Source organism: Benincasa hispida, chromosome 12 (genome assembly GCF_027475165.1).
Source record: "Benincasa hispida cultivar pf3 chromosome 12, pf3_genome.v1.1, whole genome shotgun sequence".
In the NCBI taxonomy this organism is placed as follows: Eukaryota; Viridiplantae; Streptophyta; class Magnoliopsida; order Cucurbitales; family Cucurbitaceae; genus Benincasa; species Benincasa hispida.
In genome coordinates, this window is record NC_143489.1 from 186134 (window position 1) to 195302 (window position 9169).

Sequence of the window (9169 nt, forward strand, 5' to 3'; positions counted from 1 at the left end):
TGTACGTTTCATGAGATGAAATATTAAAACTATAGGTTATAAATATAGTATGATAAGTTAGTTATCATTTATATTTATAATAATATTAATTATTGGATAATTAGATCTTTTTCTCTAATAACCAATTGAGTGGGAGGTTATTGGTGGTTTCATGGTAACCGTGAGACAAAAGGAAAATTGTTTTCCTATTTTTGGTAATGTTGAAAATTGTTTTTTGAGATTTTTTCTCTCTCGTGATCTCACGAAAGTTTTCAAGTAAATAGGATTTACTAAGCGACAACTTGGAGCGAGTTAAACGATCGTGTAGTGTTTGTAGGCGATAGACACGCAACTAAGCGATGAGCTAAACGATCGCTTAGGTTTTGCTAAACGATCGCTTAGCTTTTGCTAGACGATCGCTTAGCTTTTGCTAAATGATTGGGTATCGACCTATACAATAGGTTTAGCCTTCTCCCACTTTCTCAATCGTTTACACGATTGTTGTTTTCTCTATCTTCTGCTCAAACCAAGTCCACACAAAGCCCACCCTTTGGACTCTCACACCGAGAATACCAAGGTAGCTTTCTTGGTGGAAGTCGTTTATTATTTTACAAACTACTAGTATAAATTTGCCTATCACCCTATATTGTGATAATAGTGGTGCAGTTGCAAATTCAAGAGAACCAAGAAGCCACAAGCGCGGCAAGCATATTAAGTGCAAATACCATCTGATCCGGGAGATTGTACATCGTGGAGACGTTGTAGTAACCCAGATATCTTCTGAGCAAAACATTGTTGATCCATTTACAAAGGCCTTCACGGCTAAGGTGTTTGAAGGTCACCTACAGAGTCTAGGTCTACGAAGTTTGTAAACTAGGACAAGTGGGAGAACTTTTAGGTATATGCCCTAGTTTATTGTATTCATATGTTTATTGTACTCATATGTTTCTCACTTAAATTCAACATTGTGATACTCCATTAGGAGTTTTAGTCCAAGTGGGAGTTTGTTGGATTTTATGTCCTAAAACTCGTAGTTTGTAAATTAATAAACATATTCTGTTTTGTTTTTCGATAAAGTTGTTATTGAAATTGTAATCTTGAATCCAATAAACTAAGGTCCTGAGGCTATTTAATGTAGTTTGAACTTTATGTAGTGACATAAAGGTGGATCAAGTCCAAATATATAGCCAAAATAGTCTATAGTATATGAATAAGGTTGGGTGCCTTATTTTGAGGACACTATGGATGCGGCCCACTTTGTAGTTAGTACAAACGATATGATCCTGAATCATTCATATAAAGATATGTGAGTGGAGGCATCCTATGCAATGAGTTTGCATAAGACTGAACCATGAAATAGTCACTTTTTACGTTCTAAATGTCGTTTTATGTATAAAATTGACTATTTCATTAATTGATCACCTAGGTAACTTAATCTTAATCCTGAGCTACCTATGAACTCCTGTTCACTCGAAATTATCCTTAGATCTACATAGGTGAGGGCAGCTCATCATTGCTGGCCCAATAAGCCTCCCATTTCAGGGGGTAAGATCAGGTGGATAGCTGGGAACATAGGGTGCAAGACGAAATTCACTCCTACCCGTTATAGGGATAATAGATAAGTTATTCTCTTTAGTACTGAATCCAGGTCTTGAACAAGGGGCCCCACCCTCTCCTTGGCCCGAGAGAGGTTCGGTTTATAGGTTGGACCTTAAACCAATTGTTCTTTAGAGGATCAGTGGAACTTAAGGAACAAGATGTAGTCTTGGGGGTAAAATGGTTTTTTTATGACCCAGCCGAGATTACGAACAACCTGTGAAAGATTAGCTTACTGATTATGGTTATATCAGATGGATAGAAATATATCTACAGTGAGGGGAGTGAAATTATAAGACTTTAGTGGAATGACTCATTAGTTAAGAAATGTTGATTAACTAGGTTAAAGAGTTTTACTGGTTAATCTCGGATTATTGGAGCCCATGATCTGTAGGTCCATTATATTCCTCTACTAGCTCATATGGAATAAACTTAGAACAGTATGATAGAATAATTCGAATTAGGTGAAGAGAGAGAAACCGAAAAGTATATGTGATATAGTGGTCGAGTTGTCAGTTTAGAGATACAGCTTTAATGTTTAAATGTGATTTAAATATCAAGAATATGAATACGTTCATATTCGAAAGCTCAGAAATAATTGAAAAGTCAGACTTTGACCGACCTTATATTCAAATGTGATTTGAAATTCGAGAAAATGAATGCAGATTCATGCTCGGAAAGTCAAAATTAGTCAACACAGAAAAAATCATAAAAAGTCAAAATATTGACTTTGAGGTCAAAGTTTGACTTTGACAAAATGACTATTTTGCCTTTTAACTATAGTTAGTGAAAAAATCCAAACTTTTGTTGGATAATTCCACTAACAAAATAGTGGACTAGGTGTTGGCTTATAGTGGAGACATTAAGCCCACTTAGATAGTGGATTCTAGGTGTTGGGTTTTTATAAATTGATTTCATGCAATTATTGCATGCCTTTTTTCTATAAATTTGGCTTTCAAATTGGATGTAAAACTTTTGCCCTTTTTGCCAAAATTGTTTTCAAATTTGGGATGAAAAAAAAACACTATTTTGAGGAAAATTCATAACCTAAAACCCAACCCAAAAATCTATCTTCTATTTTCCATCTCTTTCTCTCTCTCGGGTTCTTCATCCATCGGGTCCCACAACCCGGTTCTGAGTCTAGAGGATAGTAGGTCAACTCTAGTGGTGGTTCGAAAGAGTTTGGGTCGAGATTCAGCGAGGAAAAGTAATTTTTAGGAGCTACAAAGGTTGTATCCTATCCATTTTAATTTACTGTTTTTTCCTACTTTTTGTATGATTTTTCCTTTAAATTAAAAGCAATTAGAGTGTAATTAAATCCTTATTCCGTTGCATATGTCTCGTGTTTCATCACATTTACTCATACCCAATAAACAAAGCTCCATGGTTATCTTATGTAAACCTAAGCATGTATATGTGATTTACAAGTGGATCATGACTTAAATGATAACCTAAATAGGTCTGTAGTATAAGGATTAAGGTGGGATACCTGATCCTGGTGACACTATAGATATGGCTCGCTTTGTAGAGGTTTGTAAGTGTTATAAACTACTACAGATGATAAATCTTGACCATTCATGTGGAGATGTGCGAGCGGGAGTGTCCTATACAAAGAGTTTGTATAAGACCAGACCACGAGATGACTAGACTTTGTATATAACACCGTTGATACAAGATACTTACTTCTCACCTAAACGACAGTAGGTGACACGATCTCAATCCTGAGTGTTTTGGGAACTTCTGCCTTTGAGGGTGATCCTTTGATTAGTATGGGTGAGAGTGGCCAGATTGCCAACCCAACATGCCTACCTTTTTGGAGACTTGTCTGATCTGGGAGCTGGGAACTCAATACACAAGATGGAATTCACTCCTTTCCCAAAGCAGGGATAAGTAGAGAGATTGCTCCCTTAAGGGCTGATTCTGGGGCTTGAACATAGTGGTCACAGCTTCTCTTTGGAAGAGAGGACTCAATCATAGTAGGACTATGACTTATGTTCATTAGAGGGATCAATGGTACTTAAGGAGATAGATATAACTACAGGGGCATAATGGTTATTGGCCGAGTTGTACTTACGAGCGATCTGTGAAGGGTTGTCGCATTACTGATTGGTTAAGATGGACACATAATATATCTGTGGTAAGGAGAGTTAGCTGTCGGTCTTTAGTGGAGTGTCTGGCAATTAACAGATGGTGGATCCCGTGACTAAAGAGTTTAGTCAGTTATTCACGTACTGTTAGAGTTTCGAGCTACAGGTCCATAAGGTCCCCTTGGTAGCTTAATGGATTCCGTTGAGGATCAATCTTGGTGTTGACTTGAAATGTTCAAATTGACAAGAGGTAATTCAATTATATATGATACGATCGGTATGATGTATGAGATACATTTAGTGGAGGATTAATGTAAATGAGATTTACATTAAGTACCATGGAATAGAAAAAGAGCTATGGTTTATATGTTTCATGAGATGAAATATTAAAACTATAGGTTATAAATATAGTATGATAAGTTAGTTATCATTTATATTTATAATAATATTAATTATTGGATCATTAAATCTTTTTCTCTAATAACCAATTGAGTGGAAGGTTATTGGTGGTTTCATGGTAACCGTGAGATAAAAGGAAAATTGTTTTTCTATTTTTGGTAATGCTGAAAGTTGTCAAGTAAATAGGATTTACTAAGCGATAACTTGGAGCGAGCTAAACGATCGTGTAGCGTTTGTAGGCGACAGACACACAGCTAAGCGATGAGCTAAATGATCACTTATCTTTTGTTAGGCGATCGCTTAGCTTTTGCTAAACGATTGGACATCGACCTATACGATAGGTTCAACCTTATCCCACTGGCTCAATCGTTTACACGATTGTTGTTTCCTCCGTCTTCTGCCTCAAACCAAGTCCACACAGAGCCCACCCTCTGGATTCTCACACCGAGAATAACAAGGTAGCCTTCTTGGTGGTGTCATACTCAACTCGATATCGTCGAGGTTCTGTGGAGGTCGTTCGTGCTGTTGGGGTGTTCGTGATCGAGGCGATTGCTGAGTTCGAGTGCATGGTGTTCGTGCAGTGTAACGGTCGTGTTGGATAAGCGTTCGAGGTTGCTGTGTTCGAGCGTTCGTAATCAAGAAGCATAGAGACGAGTCTACAAATATGTTTGGAGTTTTCTTCTTTATCATTTGTATTATCATGCTGTAATTTATGTAATGAATGCATAATCGTATGTTTCTATTTATGGTTGTAATTGTAAAGTTCATATATGATTGTAATTTGGAATGATCTTTTTCGCTGCTCATGGAAATCCTCGTGCACGATTTCCTTCAATTTTAAATATAGAGATGTTTAAACCGACTGAGACTCATAATAAGAAGCGGAAAATTTCTCCTAACGCCTATCTTTGGCATCTTAGGCTTCGTCACATTAATCTCAATAGGATTGAGAGATTGGTAAAAAAACGATCATCTAAATCAGTTAGAAGATAGTTCCTTGCCTCCATGTGAATCATCTCTTGAGGGAAAAATGACTAAAACATTATTTTCGGGCAAAGGTCTTTGTGCCAAAGAGCCTCTCGAAATTATACCTTAATACCTATGTGGTCCGATGAATGCTAAAGCCCCAGGAGTATTTTGTCAGTTTTATTGATGATTACTCTAGATATGGCTACATTTACTTAATCAATCATAAGTTTGAAACTCTTGAAAAGTTCAAAGAATTTAAGGTTGAGACTGAAAATCTATTAAGTAAAAGAATCAAAACACTTCAATCTAATCGAGGTGGTGAGTATATGGATTTACAATTCCATAACTATCTATTATATCTTGGAATTCAATCCCAACTTACAACACCTGGAACACCATAACAAAACGGTATTACAGAAAGAAGAAATCGAACCTTGTTGGACATGGTTCGGTCTATGATGAGTTATGCTCAGTTACCTCAATTCTTTTGGGGGTATGCAGTACAGATTGCAATAAATATTCTCAACGTTGTTCCTTCAAAAAGTGTTTCAGAAACACTGTATGAATTATGGAAAGGACGCAAAACTAGTTTACGTCATTTCCGTATTTGAGGTTGTCCAACACACGTGTTGGTACAAAATCCTAAGAAATTGGAAACACGTTCGAAATTATGCCTATTTATAGGATACCCCCAAAGAAACAAAAGGTGGATTGTTTTATGATCCTCAAAAAGATAAAGTATTTGTATCGACAAATGTTACGTCCTTGGAAGGATCATATTAAAAATCATCTACCTCGAAGTAAACTAATATTGCGAGAACTGACTAAAGATACTACAGTAACATCAACAAGAGTTGTTGATCAAGCTGGTCCATCAACAACAGTTGTTGTTCCGTCAAGTCCATCCCAAGAGTTGTGAATGCCTCGACGTAGTGGGACCGTTATTCAACAACCTGAACGCTATATAGGTTTATCATAAACTCAAAACATCATACAAGATGATGGTTTAGAGGATCTATTAACCTTTAAGAAGGCAATGGAAGATGTTGACAGGGAACAATGGATAAAATCCATGGACGATGAAATGGAGTCTATGTACTTCAATTCTGTATGGGAACTTGTAGATCAACCACATGGGTTTACACCTATAGGTTGCAAATGGATCTACAAGAGGAAACGAGAACAAACTGTCAAGGTGCAGACTTATAAAGCCAGACTCGTGGTAAAAGATTTTACCCAAAAAGAGGGAGTTGATTACGAAGAAACTTTTTCTCCTATTGCCATGATAAAATCAATAAGAATACTACTTTCCATTGCCACATATTATGACAATGAGATATGGAAAATGGATGTCAAGAGAGCTTTTTTTAATGGTTATCTTGATGAAAGTATTTTTATGTCTCAATCAGAAGGGTTCATCGAAAAAGGACAGAAACGAAAAGTCTGTAAGCTTAATCGATCCATTTATGATTGAAACAAGAGTCTAGATCCTGGAATATAAGGTTTGACACTGCGATCAAATCTTATGGCTTTGAATAGAATGTTGATGAACCTTGTGTGCACAAGAAGATAGTTAACAACACTGTAGCATTCTTAGTTCTATATGTTGATGATATCTAGCTCATTGGGAATGAGACAAGTTTCCTTGCTGACGTAAAGAGATGGTTGGAAACACAGTTCCAAATGAAAGATTTGGGTGATGCTCAGTATGTTCTAGGAATACAGATCTTTTGGAACTGAAAGAATAGAACACTAGCACTATCTCAGGCATCTTATATTGACAAGATGTTGTCAAGGTATAATATGCAAAATTCCAAAAAAGGTATGCTACCTTTTAGACATGGAATTCATTTGTCGAAGGAACAGTGTCCTAACACCTCAAGATGTTGAAGAGATGACAGGAATTCCATACGCATCTGCAGTTGGAAGTTTGATGTACACCATGTTGTGTACACGGCCTGACATATACTTTGCAGTTGGAATCGTCAGCAGGTTCCAATCCAATCCAAGACACAGTCATTGAACTGCTATCAAAAACTACCTCAAGTACCTATGGAGAACAAGGGACTATATGCTTGTGTATGGACCTAAGGATTTGATCCTTACAGGGTACACTGATTCTGATTTTCAAACTGACGTAGATTCCAGAAAATCTACTTCAGGATCAGTTTTCACTCTCAACGGAGGAGTTATAGTTTGGAGAAGCATTAAGCAAAGTTGTATCGCTGACTCAACAATGGAAGCGGAATACGTGGCTGCATGTGCAGTTGCTAAAGAAGCAGTATGGCTATGCAAATTCTTGCTGATTTGGAAGTAGTTCCAGATATGCACATGCCTATCACACTGTATTGTGATAATAGTGGTGGTGTTGCCAACTCAAAAGTGTTGGGGTTGATGCCCTAAAGTCTCGTGTCCTGTAGTTTGTAAACAGTTTGTACGAACGCTTGTGATGTATAATATATGATATTTTACTTCACTTTTTGATTTTGCTAATCTGAATGTTTTATTTGCTTTACCACAAACCAATAAACTAAAAATACTTGGTTGTCTTTATGCAACATGAGCATATATGTGGTGACATACAAGTGGATCATGTCTTAAGTGATAACCAAAATGGTCTGTAGTATATGGATATAGGAGGGAAACCTTATCCTGGTAATGCTAAGGTGCAACCGACATTATGGAATAGTTACAAGTAATGTAACTTGTCACAGATAGTCTGATCCTGATCATTAATGTAGGGAACATATGAGTAGGGGCGTCCTATACAAAGAGTTTGTATAAGACCTGACCACAAAGTGTTAACGTCTCGTTATATAACACCATTTATGACAGAGACTTCACTTCACTAGGATGACCATAGGTAACATGACCTTAATCTTGAGTGAGTTGGGAACTTCTGCCATCAATCTTGAGCTAACTATGAACTCTTATTTATTCGGGATTATCCTTAGATTTGCATAGGTGAGAGTTGGCTCAACATCACCGGCTCAATAACCTCCCATTTCAAGGGTAAGACCGGATAGATAGTTGGGGACATAGGGTGCAAGAAGGAATTCACTCGTACCTGCTGTTAGGGATAGTAGAGAAGTTGTTCCCATAAGTGCTCATTTTGGGTCTTGAACAAGGGGCCCCACCCTCTCATTAGATAGAGAGGGACTCGGTCTGTTGATTGGATCACAAATCAATTGTTCATTAGAGAATCAATGGGACTTAAAGAACAAAAAGTAATCTCGGGGGTAAAATAAAGATTTGACTCAATCGTTATTACGAGCAACCTGTGAAGGGTTAACTTACTAATTATGGTTATATCGAGTAGACATAATATATCTTCAGTGAGGGGAGTTCAGCTATGGGCTTTAGTAGAGTGACCCATTAGTTAACGAATAGGGGTTAATTCGGTCTAATGAGTTTAGCCAATTAATCTTGGATCATTGGAGCCCATGATCTGTAGATCCGCGAGGTCCCCCTACTAGCTCGTAAATGGATTAGCTTTAGACTAGCGTGATAAGTTAATTTAAAACGTTCAAATTATAATTAAAGGAATTAGTAAATATATGAGATATAATTACACGTTTAATTTTAAGAATTAAACGGAATTGGAGAATTAATATTTAAATATGATTTAAATATGTGAAGGTGAATTTGTGTAAAATTAATTTAATATTTGATATTAAATTAATTAGAATTATTTAAATTGTTTAAATAATTACTTATTAATTTTATTAAGAAAATTCATTTATGAAATTAATTTTGTAAAATTAATAATATTTTCCATTTTATAAATCAAAATTGATTTTTGAAATCAATTGAAAAGTTGAAAAAGATGAATAAAACAAAATTGGATTAGTTGGTTTTTTCCATTATCATCTTCATAGTTGCTCACACAAAACCCACCAACTTTATGCTTCAATTACTCCAAGCATGAGCTGCATCTCATGCAACCATCTTCTTTGCATGACAATCTATAATATATTGAGAAGATTGGAGTGGAATTGAGGCATGCAATCGATATAATTTTTGCTGAAAAATTAGTGATGAAAAAGGAGTTCTTCAAGTGGATTGTTGTTGTGAGTTCTTCAAGTTCCCTTCATTTAAGCTTATTTTGAGTCTTACGACTCAATTTAGAGCTCCAAGAA